This window comes from Apostichopus japonicus, chromosome 20 (genome assembly GCF_037975245.1).
Source record: "Apostichopus japonicus isolate 1M-3 chromosome 20, ASM3797524v1, whole genome shotgun sequence".
NCBI lineage: Eukaryota > Metazoa > Echinodermata > Holothuroidea > Aspidochirotida > Stichopodidae > Apostichopus > Apostichopus japonicus.
Genome location: NC_092580.1, coordinates 30,703,174 through 30,720,462, shown reverse-complemented (window position 1 = coordinate 30,720,462; position 17,289 = coordinate 30,703,174). Strand labels below are relative to the sequence as shown.

The 17,289-nt window shown below is 37.2% G+C and overlaps 1 protein-coding gene across 1 annotated transcript in view; it reads left to right on the top strand.

The window, feature by feature from the left end:
- LOC139960885 (uncharacterized) overlaps positions 1 to 17,289 on the top strand; it is a 40,381-nt gene that overhangs the window by 3,429 nt on the left and 19,663 nt on the right. The window lies entirely within an intron of this gene.

Genomic DNA, 17,289 nt, shown 5'->3' with positions numbered 1-17,289 from the left:
GTAGCGTACCATAGTTCAGCAACTGCGTCGGGTGCTGGGGAGGAGGAGGAGGGGGGCGGGGGTTGAGAGGGAAATGGGCTGTGCAGTGTGGACTTAATGATAATCGGTAAACTTAGGATCTCATCAAGGATAGATCAATCAAGACACGGAGAAAAAAAGGTTGAATTAGCCCATCCGCAGCCCTCTGTTTTTCGTGACTGACAGGTTTTTAGGCAATTTGCAAAAGTTACGAACCATTTTCTTGCAAACTGACACTTGTCCGGGTACAAAGACGTACGTTATATCGTCGGTAGTCAGTCTTCACGCACAGTGTAAGTCAATTGAAGCTCAGCAACCTCTTCAACTAAGCATAATTAAACTTCACACGCCTGAGATATCGAATCTTCTAGACCGTCGTGATACAGTCAGACTCTTCACATATAATACCCGAACCGAGTTACATAGATTGAAAACCGTAAATCACCCCTTTTCTACGCAAGCGGTATAGCGATATCTGACGTCACTCTTCGTTTGACGCGGCACGCGATAAAAATCTAGTTTATATTTCATTTTGATATGAACTCAACTGACTTTTCGCTGAACCCCTGATTTTGTTCCCCGTCGACAAACCCCAAATAAAAGTTTCAATCCTGGATTCTATATGAAAATCAATGCAATGTATAGATCATATCTCCCTATGTATGTCTGTCTGTCTCATGACCCAAGGTGTCACCAGAATTTAAAGATACTTCCCTCTTCTAAAAAAAAAGAAAAATGTCTTCTAAGTTCTCCAAATTCGAACTCCTAAACCTGAAGGCTATCATAGGCATATAGTTCCAACGCTGGTATGCTCGGTAAACCATGATATTACTAGTTAACTCATGTTGCATTGTTTTTCGATAGTAATATGCCGCGGGTCTTGGGAAAAAGCATTTGTGCTATAGCACACCATATATAATCAGCGTAACCATGCATGGAATGCCATTCAAGTACACAGACTGTAAATAAAGGCACGCCAGAAGCGATAACCGATATCTAAAAATTGTTTACTATAGTTCAAAGGGGGGACGAACTATAAGTGACGTGTCACTGCATATAGGGTTTATAAGTGGTAAAATGCGACTGATTTGACTGTCAGCCTAGTCGGAGATGAGGAGTGGGGCGGAGGGGGGGGGGGGGGTTAAGGAAGAGTTCTAGCCTACGAAACGATGACACGTACTATAGAGTACAGTACACCACACTTGAACGACTTCTAGCTATATGTAGTACCTTGCAGTATGAGAATAAATGTATCATTACAGCTTAATTAGCAGTGTGCTTAGTCGTGTCTCTAAATATATTGATCAGATTCGATGCTGATTATTCGTGTGTCTCTGGCCATCCATGCTCGCCGGGCAGCTTTTATTTACCAATCGATTAATCAGTCTACCCCTCTTCACCAATTTGTCTATAATTCCAGACACAGTCAAATATACTTCGTTCGACCTGATAAGATTACTTGTGAACATTGCCCTGTCATTTAACCTGAAATTTTGACGTTCAACTTCATCGAAGTAAAGAACAGTTTTGAAAAGATTTATGAAACAGACCGTTGAATCCATGACAATGCAGACTCTACAATGATCGAAGGTTTGTCCAGAAAAGAATAAACGGAGGGGAGAGAGAGGGGTGAGGGGGTGGGGCGAGGGGTCGAATTGAGAGAAAGTAAGACATGTAGTGTGCTCGCAATTATTTTTTCCGAGTTATTTTCTGGTGTTGAGCAACTCCTCACTGCATAACTCCTCACTTCATGTTTACTGCTGCCTTGCCAGGGTTAAATAGATGGCGCTATACCTCTTACATTGTCTGGGAACTGAACTGATACTTTCAAAAAATCCTAAGGGCACCCACCCACCCAGCCAGGTTGGTTGTCGGCGGTACTCAGGGAAGTTATATGCATCATATAATCAGGGAGCTGGTTGATAGCAGCTCCAGTAAATAATAGAAACAACAATTAATCTTGAATCAGTTTTGTTTGAAGACTTTCATTGTCGTTAGGTGAGGCGTCTTCAGTGTGGGAACTGCAGTGTGGGAACTGCAGTGTCGTCAGTGTGTGAGCCAGCAGTGTGGGAACCTCAATATACCTCAATTTAAAAAAAAAACCCCACCATAATTGCGCACATCAGCACTTTTGTCTTGCAGCTCAATAACGTTTGAAGACATAAACAATGTCCCGTTAACTTTAAAATATCCCTCCATTCAGCCATTGTTGTTCGGGTTCTTTGAAAATCACCACCTACGTGCAGGGGAACAGATCTGGTAAACGCTTGCCTCGAACAGCACTGACAGAATCAACATTATAACTTACTTTTGGTCCACATAATTTCTTGCGTTAACAAATCCCCTTTGTTGATCAAATATTTGAGATTTGTTATGTCTATTATTGTATCGATATAAATTTGAACGCTGTCCCCCCTCCAAACGTGTATGATGTATCCAAAAAAGACTGCATGTGGTATGTACTGAATAAAGGTGCATACAAACTAAAAACTAACTCGTAGCAGACACTAAGGAATGCTTTTGTCTGCAAAATGATTTATCTACAAGGGAATGTTGCATATAAAGTGACATCCCCCCAACAATTTAGATGCCCCCCCCCAAAAAAGAAGAAAATATATAGCTGGGGAAAGGGCTTTCATTGATGATGTACACAATAGTGCATAGGGAATTTTGTATACTGGACTGCTGGAAAGGATAACAACCCCCCACTTTCCTTTGTTGAAATCTACTTTTTGTTTACGTGGGGAACCCGGGAAGGTATACCCTCTCCACTGCAGCGATCGGTAGAGAATGTTGAGGTATTACTATTAAATGCTGTTGTACTTTGTGCAAAATTATGTGTACCAGGAGAAAAAAAAGGGTTAAAGGCTGTCGTGTTAATGAGCCTTACGATTACGTAAGAGAATATCGATAGTACATATACATGTTGGCAAAAGGCATTTCATTTTGTGAAATTGTAACGTTATCCTTATTGGTATGCATGCTTTAAGTCACAGGTGGGCAGAGGATGGCGCATGGGAGAAAAATCCACTTGTAACTTGCCCACGAGAATTTCAAAACCAATATTTATACGAAACATGGAATTCAATCTATAGCTGACTTGCCTCCTCAGACGCGTTAATGTGAATGGTATGAATTTGGCGGATAAACATGAAATATGTATATTTTACTGTGCACTGGTAAACATACAGAGAATGCTCAGGATAGCATGTTTCAACATAAGATATGGATAATGAGCGTCTTTGAATTACCCTATATTATTGCGGTACATCCATTTTGGTCGCAGCCTAAAGGTAAATCCGTTATAAAATTTCGCTATACGACACGCAAGATCAAATATTTCGCGATAACACCTATTTTAAACTGTATACAGGTGGCTTCTGTATCCCTTTAATAACGAGCGTATATACATATGTATAATAACCAGTGATTACAAACTATTTATATTTACTGCATGTATATATATATATATATATATATATATATATATATATATATATATATATATGTATATATATATATATATATATATATATATATATATATATATATATATATACATACATACATACATATATATATAATATAATATATACAAGTAATGGTGCGAGACATGTACACAATCACATCAGGAGGTTCATGAACCTTGGCAGGTCGTTATAAATTGTATCGTTCAATTATTGCCAACACCGATAATTGCCTCCAACTGGTTTCAAGTAAATTATGGCCTTGGTGTCAGCTATTTCCATTCTTGGTAAAAAATTTAAACTATCTATTAAGGCGACAGAGAAAAATAAGCGCAAAAACGAGTTTAAAGTGAAACTCTCTATTTTTGGATTGGATTGGATTGTTCCCTTTAATCGTCTTCTGGTTGATATAAAACAAGAGATCTCATAATTATTTCGGGTGGATCGGAAAACGTGAAACTATTATAGCATTATATGCGTTACACACACAGAGACAGTTTTGAAGGGAAAAGGAACCCTTTAATCTGCTGGTAAAATTGAGAAAGATTTTCAAATTGATCACGTACAACAAACATCGCTGCTCGACAAAACTGACAGCTTCGTCTATAGGTTTCCCGAATTTTGCAGACAGCGATTTTTCCTTCCATTATATCTTCTTTCAATTTGTCTTTAGAGAACAATATGATTCGATAGAGAAACGTCTGAGAAAATAAGTTGATAACATATCTGTGCTGCACTGTTAACCAATTTTCGAACATGTGAAAAATGTTGTGGGCAAAACAGGTGAAACTGTTGCTGCGGTGATCCAGGGTATAGTCATGCAGGGCGGTCATGATGGGACCAAAAACCAAGTAACAAAACTGCGGCCTTTTGGCATTTAACTTCTATAGCATTAACAGAGCATTATACCGTTCAAAAGGAAGACGAATCTATGATCCTCTTTAGGCAGGTTACGGAGATTACACCCATTGTAGTAAAAGTGCCACTTCTGAAGCTTTCCCTTACCTCCTTTTTTTAGCTACGTTAAGGATGTAAATAGGACAAAAATGTATACTTGTACTTTGAGGAGCACAGGACGAATGGTAGGGTGACTGTAGTGTGACTGTAGGGAGACTGTAGAGTGACTTAGGGGACTTTATGGTGACTCTAGGGTAGCTTTGATCATCTGGTTACAGTACTGATGCACAAGGGCGGATGGACTGGATGGAGAGGGTGGGGGGGGGGGGGACTAACTCGGGCAGGAGCCAAGAAAGAAGTAGTTCGTAAATGATGTTGTTATATTGATCTTTGTATCCAGTTACCCTATCGAGTAAACTTCCGGCGGAGTTACTCGTTTCATCATCATAAGCCTGCATGGGAACGGTTACTAACAACTCCTGCATATATAGCATCCGATGAAACTAATGTGTGAATGGCCTGTTATAGTTCACAAGGAAATATTCCTCGACTTTTGATTGCCTATCGTACACGTCTGTTTTGTTTGTATGTTAGCAATGTCCTATATCACCCCATTCCATTTGTGCCCTCACGATGCGTAATAACACTTCACAAGTTACAGGAAAACTATAGTGTGCCAAACATCGATGGGTCTATACTTCATGTAGGATGATTTATGGATATTGAAACATTTAGGAATAAAACTTCATATGGTCTCCTTCATTTTTGGGGGTTCATACCATTTACAAACAGGCTAATGTTCATGCATGAATATATTCCTACATTGATGTTGTGCTCATTAGTTATGAACACATAAAACCTTGCAACAAACTAAACATTATTTTAGTGATGGCAAGGAATCACTAAGCCGCTTGGCTCTTTGATTTTGTATGTTCGTACATGTCCTCCCTCACCCCATTCCATTTTTGCCATTTTCATGTGTGAAAACATTTTAAACTATATTATGCCTCCCTTTAAGTTGTTGAAGACCACCCTCCCCCTCCCCCCTCTCACCATCTCGGAATCCCTGGCTACTAGGGCCTGCAATGGTCACTGATGTTGTAACTTCCATAGAAGCATTTCCAATTGTTGAGGCAAACAATAGTCTTACCATATACCACCCTCCTCATTGAAAGCCTATTGGCTATGAACAAACTGAATGTTCTGTTTGCTGTCACTTAAGAGTAGCAGCTCCCTGCTTAGACCATGTACAGGTAGAGAAAAGGCTGCCTTTACAGCTTTATGCACAAGGCATGTTTTTGTTAATACATCTGTAATGTTTATTTTACTACATTTGTAATGTTTATCTCATATTTTACCGCTGGAAAACTCTTAACTTTTAATCAACTAGTACGATGTTTGCCAGCCTTGCGGGGGGTGATCAAACGATTTTGTTATAGATAATATTCAGACAGCCCTTGGACGTAAGAAGAAGGAAAACCCCGACAAAAGATCCCAAGCAAACTCGAAATTGTAGTATTCCTATCAGTAGGCTTGTCAGTTTGTTTATTTTGGTATGTGCACAGACACACACATACACACAAATGTGGATATCTACTCGTATTCAGGGAAATTTTGGTTTCTAGATACAGATTATAGTGCAACTCTGAGTACTCATATACTTTCCCAAACTTGTACTGAAATATTTTTATCACAATGGGACAGACATACTGTTGTACTCGTACACTCAATGTCATGCTGTTGCACCCGCATATACTGTTGCGTACGCTATATTGGTGTTACATTACATGATTTTATTGTGGAAAGTATTCTATACCTTTTTGAGGATAGTCAAGTCAGTTACTCTCCACAAACGATTGATTGATCAAGGGGGAAGGTGTTAGGTTATCCTTGTGATTTGGAATGGGACGGTCGAAAGTTACCTTCACGTGTGATAAAATTCATACTTCGGTGTCAGTTATGACAAAAAGTGATGAGTTAATTGACTGAAGTCTGACTTAGATAGGCTATGTCTGTATAAAACAGTAATTGGATAGTACACATTTCTATAGTATTGCCCAATCAAGCATCCTTTGTATGTATAGTAGTCATAGAAACATATAGGTGATCGAAGTAAAATTCCCATGAACAGTTTATACATACCACAAAATAAAAAAAACACACATTTTTCATAATATTTGTAACACATAAGCAATGTGTGTTCGTTAATAGTTTGATACAATATTTTCTCAGATAATCTCCCGTAATCTTTATTATTATTATTTTGTTCATTTCCGCTGTAAAAGTTAGCAATACCAAGTATATAAACTTGGTGACCGAAGAAACTAGTTAAGGCCTTGTAGTAAACAAACTATTTGAACTTAATCGATGCAAATCTGCTAATTATAGTTCATGAAAAAGGAAAAGTTCAGAAATATCACGTTTCAGTGTGGTAAACACATGCTACAAAGACACAAACTAATTATAATATAACCGTGCTAGTTCTAAGTTAGATAAAAATGCAAGTTTAGTAGAAGATATCATTCTGGCATACATGTTTATATACCAATAAGTTTACTAGAATACCCAACAACGTATGTATTTTGACCCCTTATCAACAAACATATCACTCAGTGGTAAAATAATTTGTCATGAAAAGTCAGCCAAGATTTGATCCTGGGTACGAAAACGAAACAACTTGATTCACTCTGTTGTTTGGTTGTTTGTTTGTGATTGCTTTGTTTGTCTTGTAAGCCTATGTATTACCGTATGGAAAAGAACACAGCATAACGCATGTATTCAACAATATCATGTGCATTGCATCTTTTATGTACCGCATGTGTGGAAATTCATGGATTTAGTTTACCGCAATTGAGCATGCAAATATATATATATGACGTATATACCAAGAGACCAATCACCTTACATTGAAGACATATTAATTATTCATAATTGTTATCGACAATACAGCCAGTTGGGATAATTTCCTAATGCTAATACCTCTCTAAACTGTACTCCCGTACCATGCTCTCAAAGCACTGGTATTGACAGTACAGAAAGTTCCTAACCTTGATCTGATAAAAACATGATATTCATACTGCTCGTACTGACAATACGAGTGCTCTGAAGCAGGACAGGACACTACAGTATAGAACAAAAATTCCCAACTGGGTGGACAATAACCGACGCTATGTTGATTGTTGCTGTAAATACTGTTACTCAACACTATGAGTTGCATCAGCTTCCACAACTGTTAGCTACATTTATATTTTTACGAGACATACCAATTATCATGTTTACCGGTATTTCACAGACTTGTCAGCTGTGTACGATAATTCAATCTTCATAACCTTGGGAATAATTCACACACGCAAACACAAACATACAGTGCAGTTTATCAAGAGAGCCCGTGAACTTTTATGATTTACGATAGATCAGAGTTTGCCTTGAAAATTGTAAAGAAATATATTATTTCACTTTAATAGAGTCTGTCAACACTGCGGGTCGAAAACTACATCCAATAAAACTGTGTTTAATTTACACATTACTTGTGTTTCATATTTGTAAAAGTAGTGTACCGTTATAAACTACAAAAGGTAAGCTGTATTAGTCTAATCAGGATGACTTAATTAGCATAAAGCTTATCTCAACGTTTACTCGCAGTGAAACCACGAAGTCAAAAACGTTGATGAAAGTTACACTTAGGCCTATAGGTCGAAATATACAATTGCGGATTTCCTGAGACTCTATATTGGAAATTGGAAAGAATTTCATGGCATATTATTCAGCTTTATTCGTACGACTTAAAATAGTTGTAACATCTTTTAATAATTGAGTAATGTGAAATTTGATCTAAGTGGGAGAAGGGGAAACAAACATTTACATAATCTACATATTTATATTTCTCTGGATGCATATAGTTTAAAACTTGTCAGTCTATCTAGGCATTTTTGTCATCTCTGTATCCTCGTGCATATGTTCAGTATATGTGTAGCCGTCTGTAAACTATATATCATCACCTATACCATGAATAGTCAAACACTAGTGTGCATAAAATTAACTTGAGTTTTATCGTCAGTTGTTATGTCAATACGCCTAATGTGTTTCCTGACACGATTGAATTAAGTCAATCGTTCAGCTTATAAACGAGAAGGTGTAATTAGCTTATCTTTAGAACTTGCATTGAGTAAATTACTTATGGCTTGTTTCGTAGTGACAGCAAATTATCGCGAACAATCAACGCCCATGATCCGTATACGTTTCGTGATTAAACACCTTACGTGTTTACTCGTTTATCAAGTGCATTCACATCTCTAGATCGGTAAAGCCACATTCGTTTGTTAAAATACAGTATCCATCGCTTGTTTCATAGTTACAGTTACGATTCCTGAACAACCAATAAGTTAATAGGCGTACACGCCTTGTGATTAAACCAGTCATGTGTTTACTTGTTTATCAAGTGTTGGAAAAGGTAATCGCTTGGTGGATAGGCCTACATTTCCTTGTAAATTAATGTAAGCCTGTATCATATCTGTATATACTGTCGAGATCAAAGAATATCCTTAAATCCTTGCCTTGTATTTGTAACTTGTTTCAGTAATTAGCACAATTCTCTGATTAATCTCAAATACCTCTCTGGTCAGCGAAGCAGATTTAAATCACTTTATAGGTTAAATGTCAATTATAACGGTTTGGTGATTAAACCCTTGTTAAACTACTGCAAGAGCGAGTAGCCACCAGTTATGATTTTATTGCTATATTGAGCTCAGTACTCGAAAATAAACTATACATTTCAATTGATCCTATAGGGTTATAATTAAACAAGGCCAGGATTTTTAGTTCCTGCGAGACATGTGCAATGGACAAACACCCTGAAAAGGTTGGGCAAATATCTTAACCCAACACTGGGTATTTATGTAGCTAACCAAAGTTGGGTAAAGATTTGCCCATAAACAAGTAAACTACGACAGTTTCACTAATTGTAATTGCCAAAGAGTGATACTTTTTTCAAAATTGCCAGCACTTTACTTTTATTTGGCAAAACTTCATGAAAAGTTGGTTGGATAAACAAGTACCCAGTTTTGGGGTAAAATATTTGCCCAACCCTTTTAGAGTGATATCACCTGTTCTGACACTCGTGGCTTTATGTTATGCTAATTTCAAATGTACTTTCCATATTTCTTTGAATATTCACATGTATTTATGTGGTCATCGAACTAAATACATACCGTATCACTATATTAAATTTCAACTAATCGGACATGTTTAGCCAATACTGTCTCAATTTGGCATCTTCGCTAGCCGTGTTCTCGTTTTCTGCAGCAAAAACAGGAAACTAAATATTTACATATTACTTGTAATCTGAGAGAATTTGAGTCATACCGTATGCATGATCATCTGTGATCCGGTTGGTCGGTTTGGTGATGTACTTTGTTCAAAATAACCGTAATAGCTACCATTTATGATTTCATGGCTAATGAACATTCTTACTTTACAAGTAAACTACACAATTTTACTGATCATGGAGGCCTATCAAACAAACTGCTTCTGGCCAGACGTGTGCATTATTAATTCCAACCACTATATAGTTGACTGCTTCTTTATCTGGTTTAATATAGTCTATAGCTCTACGATTTTTTATGGCTTAATAAGGTAAGTCTGTGCACATGGAGAGTAGTTACAAAATAGTTAATGGTCTACAAAGTAAACTAAATATGGGGACACCCTATCCATCAAAAAAAGTTCAAAATTGTAAGGCATACCGAACTTTAGCAGAGCTAATGGTGCGGTTTGTTTTAATGGTATTTATAATAACGCAGACTCTGTTCATTATTGTATATGCGGTACTTAACCAAAGAGAGCTATACTAACCATTTTAGGTCACATAAAGTTTCCTACCACGATTCAAGTAGTAGGGAATAAAAATAAAAGCAATAGACTAGTGTAAGTCACTTCTCGACGTTTGTGTAAAGTTAAAAGAGAAAAACAAACATTTCGCCAACAACAAGTATAGTCTGCTATGAAAACCAATCTTATTCAGTTATGGATTTAGGTGATATAAATAAATATATATAGCCTATATATATTTATATGTGTAGATGATATTTTGGTGTGCTTTGTGGACAATTCTCGTTTAGTACCTTAAACTGTCGGCAAAATGCTTTCAAACGATATACACGTGCTTGCAAACATTGCTACAGACATCTGTGAACCTTCCAAGGTGTCGTTGTGTATATAATACTATTGTTAGTCTCGAGCACATACAGTTTTAGAGATTATGTTGAAAGATCGGATTAATGGGTTTAAGTAGGTCTGATACACACACACAAACACACACACACAAAAGTCCATCATTGAAGGGGATTACTAAAGATTATTTAACTTTGTATGCGTGTGGTTGATTGATGTGTTTGGTCTTGGTATGTAAGGCAACTCACAACGAGACGTTAAACCTATGATAGACGGCGTCAGTTGTTGAAATTCCCTCAACAGTGCACACTAATGCAACTGACAATGTTTGAGCGGTTTATCCATAACTAGTAAATCATATAGAAGCTATAATGGTTCCAACTGCACTAAAATGTCACTGCCCCCCCCCCCGTACAAGTGGGACACTTTTCTGTTTGGTTCTTAAGTTCACAGTACGCGTTGGAAGCTTCCACTAAGTGATGAGGTGGATTGGGACAGGTAGAAAACCGTCTGGAATTTGGTCCCTTCCAAAGGAGAACTTTATTTTGGTAGGTGTTCAGCAGGTGATTTATGCAGACACTTTTAGCATTTCTATTACAATAGTATTGTAACATATCCTCCAAGCTGCCATGATGATCATGTAAGGATTATGAGGTAAATGGGAACACAAAGTGATTATTTGATGTGACTTAATGGGATGTGGAAATAATTCCATCTTCCAACTATAGGGTGCGATACGTCACAGGTTTGCTATCTATCTGTCTAGTTGACTGTACTTGTTGGTAACGGTATCATTTTACCACAAAAGGTATCTGAAGGGTCGTATTTATCACCCGGAGGACCAAATACTTTGATACTTCCTCCACCTGGCAGGTACATCAAAACCAGGACCGGACTCGGAGCTGAATTATAGTTAATCATTCATCATTTTGCGGAGGGCAAATAAAGACGTTGTAAAGTATAGTCCAAAGTAGGCTAACTCAAGTTGAACAATATTTTGAAAGGCAAATGGATTGGATTTTGATGTTCGGCTTAAATAAAATGTTAAAGCCAAATTAGAGTAAATCACAAATGAGTGGCCTAGAAACACCAAGTGTGATTTGTGAACCTGTCACTTGCCCCCTAGAGTTAAAACATTGGTATTTCCTTCTCGCACCAGCTGTGGCACGTACTTCAAATGAGGAACATGTGCGAATATCAACCTGAATTTGTCCCCTTCTGAACCTATTGATCTATAGTCTCGTGGCTATGCTAACGAAAAGAGGTAGCTTAAAGGGCTAATGTATAGTCCTAATCCATAATATGTTTGTTTGAGGGGTATGAGTATCTTTTTGCCTAGTAAAGCTGCCTTTGTTACTATCGCCTGTATAAACACATTGGTAATCTAGGATGTCGTCAAAAAGGAATTGTTCTACAAAAAGAGTTGGGTTTACTTTTACAATCATGTTTAATATTTCTATTTTTCGAATGCGACATGTTGAAATCCAATGTATACGTGATGTTACTCACTTTGCTGTTATCAACTTACTATTATATCATGTCGCCCGAAAGTTAAAATATCGTCGAGTATAAGGCATGTTTGGTGTGGATGCCGCGTGCTAGAATATGATTTTTTTTACTAAATCCCTGGAATTTGTGATACTATCAACTTCTTCCCAGGCATACAGAGTCCCTTTAAGAGAGGTAACCGGTTAGGAATATCGTGTTTAATAGAGACCCCCATGTGCATCAGGTGTTTGCGCATGAGGTCAATTGAGGTTACTTTACAGACCTGTTAGACAGACCGTGTGACATTGTAACAGACAGAGCTATAGGTTAATAGGTGTGCAATTAAACCAAACTACTATAAACAGCAATACAAGAGACAGACCACACACCATAAGACATACCCGGACAAGAGATACACAGTAAACGTTGAAGTAGTTGTTCCTTTCTTCACATAAATTAACGAGATAGAGGAATTTCATCGCAAAGAATAAAACTCCTACACAAAATGAAAATTGAGCTCTTCAATGAACCTAAGCGATTGCAAGCCAGTTGTATTTAAACCATGATAGTTTAGCCAACCGTGGTCATTACGCCCACGTTTTATCTGTGGCGCGAGTGGGTCCATTTTGATAACGATTGTGCATTTTAATGAATCGCAGTGATTCTTTTCAACTGTATGGTACCACTAACAAGCAGATTAAAAAGGGAGTCTCAATTGAACACTCGAAATAGCACACAAGCAAAGATATAGGCATTTCTGACCTAAATAAACCGTTTGAAGTCATATACAAGGAGTAACGCTGTAAGGATGTACTGAAGGGTCTAAACACAGAAACAACATGACGAAATACAGTCATTTATATACAAATACAAAACAAAATATGTGATGACTTTGAATTGTTGTTATTTTATCAGTGGTCCTATCTCTCTCTGCATGTGTTTGTGTTTGTTATATGGGTAGGCTAATGTACCACATCAGTAACATTAATAATTTACAGATCGAAAATCCTGCGCGATAAGTTGACATTTCAAAGCATGAGGAATGGGACTGTGTTTTTCTCCCGGGAACGATGCCATCGGAAGATGTAATCTTCCCCTACTGTTACAAAGTTGTCTCTGTGTATGTCTTTGTATTATTCGTGACCCTCCCCCACCCCTCTACACCTCTTTTTATCTCTCTTTCTCTTTATCTGATTTTATATCTGCATCAGCATCAGTCATCCATCGTTGCTTCTTATCGTAAAATGAATGCCGCACCAAATTTTATATGAACATTTTGAAACATTGAACCATCACAGCTGTACCATTAATGGTAGTGTTGTCATTTGAAATATTCAGGATTTTGAGGTTGAATGTCACTTAGGTGATATGTTTGGTGGAATGGTATTTTGAGTGGAACGATGATGGCAAAGCTGGTGGTCTGCTTGCAATGGGCTCAAATAACCGTTGTTGTCTTAACATTTTGAGTATTATAACACCTATACATGCTATGAGCTATTATAGTTTTGTGTCTTTTCTATGCATTGAGAAAATTCATACCACAAATTCAATTGTGCGTGTAATGTATCAAGAAATCTTAAAGGTATTTTAAATAATCAAATGGAATAATTTCGTGAGCGTGCATAACAAGACATCGGCTTGGGTGGTATTGAATTTGATACAAAACGCTACATACTAGTGTGTAAGGCTTCATAATGATGATGAAACAGACTGGTACAGACAAATGTGATTAAATGTATTCATTTATTGCCATTTTTGGTAAAGAAATATAACTATCTGTTAGTAAAGTCATTCTATCGTCTTTTACAGTGTATTAGAATCAAACCCCATTAAAAGTACATTCACATTATCTGTTCTACGAGACGAAAATCCCACTCGCAACGTTCCATCTGTAGTTGGACTCTCGTGAAAAAGGACAGTTAACAATTCAAAAGGTGTAATAACTTGCCTCTACCCCCCCCCCCCCCCCTCGTATACTGAACTATTTGTTGGTGATATTAGAACTAAAGCAGGAAAGGTCAGTTAATTACGATTTGATTACTAGAGATTTAGTTCCGTTGAAGGTAATTTAGTTATAAGTTTTACTGTTAATCATCTAATTTACCGTCGACATATAAGCGAAAACGACCAGACATTCATACCCACCGTTGACCTGTATAATGAGGATGATTAAATAATTTTTCCTGCGGTAATTTTAATTGAGTTAAATTAGTCACAATATTTGTTCGCGTAGTAATTGCATGCTAGACATCCATTTTGACGTGTGTCCATATATGCTTGTCTTCTATAATGTCTATCACGAGTTAATGAGGTATAAGCCTTATGTCTTATGATAATGAAATTTGTTAGTTCACCCCCCCCCCCCTTGGACGTAATTTCCTTTCATAACATAGCTTAGGGTTCCCACGCTTCATGAATGCATGCGTGTCTGCTATAGATTTATTATGATAAAGCCGAAAGATATTGTATAATTATTTTTTTTTATATTACTGTAGAGTATTGTTACTATTTTGCCACATTTATCCATGCACCTGATGATTTCGGGATTTCTACGGCAGTCCTTTATTATAAGATATATGGTGCTGTTTGTGGTTAGAAGTAAGTGTCACTTGTGTCACCGGTATTGTTTCACGTTACCTGCATTTATCTTATCAAACGTATACAACGAATGAGAGAAAGATTAGACTTGAAAGCCTGCTGTTTAATTTGACACCAAATGGTTTAAATAGCGATGTTTTGTTGTCTTGAAAATTGATCAGGTCTGCAAATTAAAAAATATATTAATAAATATAAATATAGCATATTTCATTGATTTCTTTTTTTCCTTTGATGATATCAAAGCGGCTCGAAAGAATCGGTATCCAAACACGTCTCTACAGGAGATTTATTTTACTGTAAATGGTATTAGGTTTAAGCAGTTAGTTACTCGATACAAAGCTGCCGAATATACGCCTCAAAGGCTACCGTTTATTGGCATTAAAGAACAAGTCAAGGGTCCTGGGGTGATCTTGGTGTTGGATTTGTATTGTTACGTTGCACGTTATCACCTTTTGATAAGAATAACCCGTCGGAAATGCCTTATTTGTTTGAAATCAACTAGATGTGACGGCTTTGAAAGTCTTAACTTGTGCTGATTTGTCCACATATTTGTGTAAGGTTGCAGACGTCTGTTTGAGCCTATGCAAAGCCTTTAGTACGTTGCTGAGACATTTTCCGCTGTAACTATATAACACGAATTATCACTGTGCCAACTACTGTGAATAATGAGGCTATTGAAGTATATAGGTAACTATAATATAATAATGAAATAAATAGATAAAAATGTAAACTGGATACAGAAAAATACAGGTAATCCTATAACTTATGATAAACATGATGGCTGAAAGCTAGGAACCTGCTAGTGCATGAATCTGGATATTCATGAAACAATTCTCTACAAGAGTACTACTATACCACTATTGGCATTGATAAGCGCTGCCTACGTACAGTAAGTAGTATGGGCATCAACCTGTGTGTAATGGATCGCTGTTATGTGCCTATAATGCATTCGCCTTGTAACAAAACAGCAAGCGTGCTGTGAGATTCGGATGTCAGAAGAATTGTTAAACGTGACTCCCTGAATAATCCATAGGCGTTAACACTCTGTAAAGATTTTAGCACCACGATGAAGGGAAGTCCCATACCATTTTATTTGTTTCCATTAACAACAAACGAAAAAACGAGACGTACTTCACATTGAAATGTGGTATAGTTTAATATCTTAGACCACCCTTACAATGTGTAGGCCTATCACGTTGTACATCATTAAACTTGTCATCTCAAAGTTGAAAATATTTCATTGTAAGGTAGGTAATTAAAAGGATCAGTTGCTATTCTTGTGAAGGTGAAAACTCGAAAGAACGTTGCACTAATTATGGTTTGACCTGATTTTATCCGTCATAATGTCGCCGCTGGTGGTGATTACGGTGGTATAGCCATCCGTGATGGTTGAGTGATATTTAGTGTTTTTTTCGTACAATGCGCTCATATATGATTTAACATTATCAGTATACTGTTTGTCCATACAGCTAGGAATTTAAATGACAGCCAAATTCCGAAATGTACTATTTAAAAGATGCTACTTGACGTGTTGATATTTGTTCCGATGATGATTTGAATGAGAGCAAACCCATAATCATCTTGAGATGGTAGATTCCCCTGTGATGCACATCTTCCCCAAATATCTAAAGAAACCTGGCTTATTTGGGAGATATATCGTCTACAATTACTGCCTAAGGCGTGTACCAGTTCGTCAGTCTGTAAATTGTGATATCACTAATATGGGAGGTGGAACATTTTATTGTCCATATGTTTTTCTTTTCAAAATTTTAAAGGTATTGTAAGACAGTATTGGCACTGAAACCATAGCCAGTGAAATTTTTTTGAAAGCTTAAATGCTTAAAAGAGAGTCATGTGTTGCTCGATGATGCCGTATAAATGACTGTATGTGAACGAACATAAAACCTATTTAATATGTGAAACTAAATACCCTGATTAATCTGAGTGGAACAATATTTGGCATAGCTGTTAGGCAAATGTCATTCATCACCAGTAACACTGTCACATATATTAATGATGATTGCAGGGTTTACTTCTCTTTTGCTTAGCGAGATATTTAAACAAGAACTTTTGTTAAACGTGGCAAGGATGTCGTGCATGAGAAAGTTGCAAGCATTACAACCGACTTGTTTTGAATGAGTTCGATGGTTTGATTGAAATGACTTCACATAAACACTCCAATTGAACCGTACCGTCAATGCGAGCCATCTTAAACACTCCACAATTCGATATCACACGCACAACACAATTACAAAACACAATAGGCTAATGATATAATCATGTAAACAACTGGGTACCATAATAAGGGAACCCGCTTCAAAACCTCTTTTCAACTTTCTCCGCAATACGAATTTGAGCTGTTCTGTCCTTAACCTAATTTCCACTCGCGAATGGCAAACGGGAGGTATTTATAGGAAAGCCGGTTATAGTTAAAATTAATTGCGGGGGTGGATAGAGGTAATGAGATGGCAGGCAGCAGGGATACTTCAACTGATTGTGGTGGAAAGATGCACTTTGTCTTGCAAATATATGTGTACTTTGCATCCACTTGTGATCTTCGGTTAATCATGCCTAAATATTTGTAATGCATGCGAATTGACATAGCATAGACTTTTGTACCGACTCGAATGAACCACACACTTACCTGGCCCTG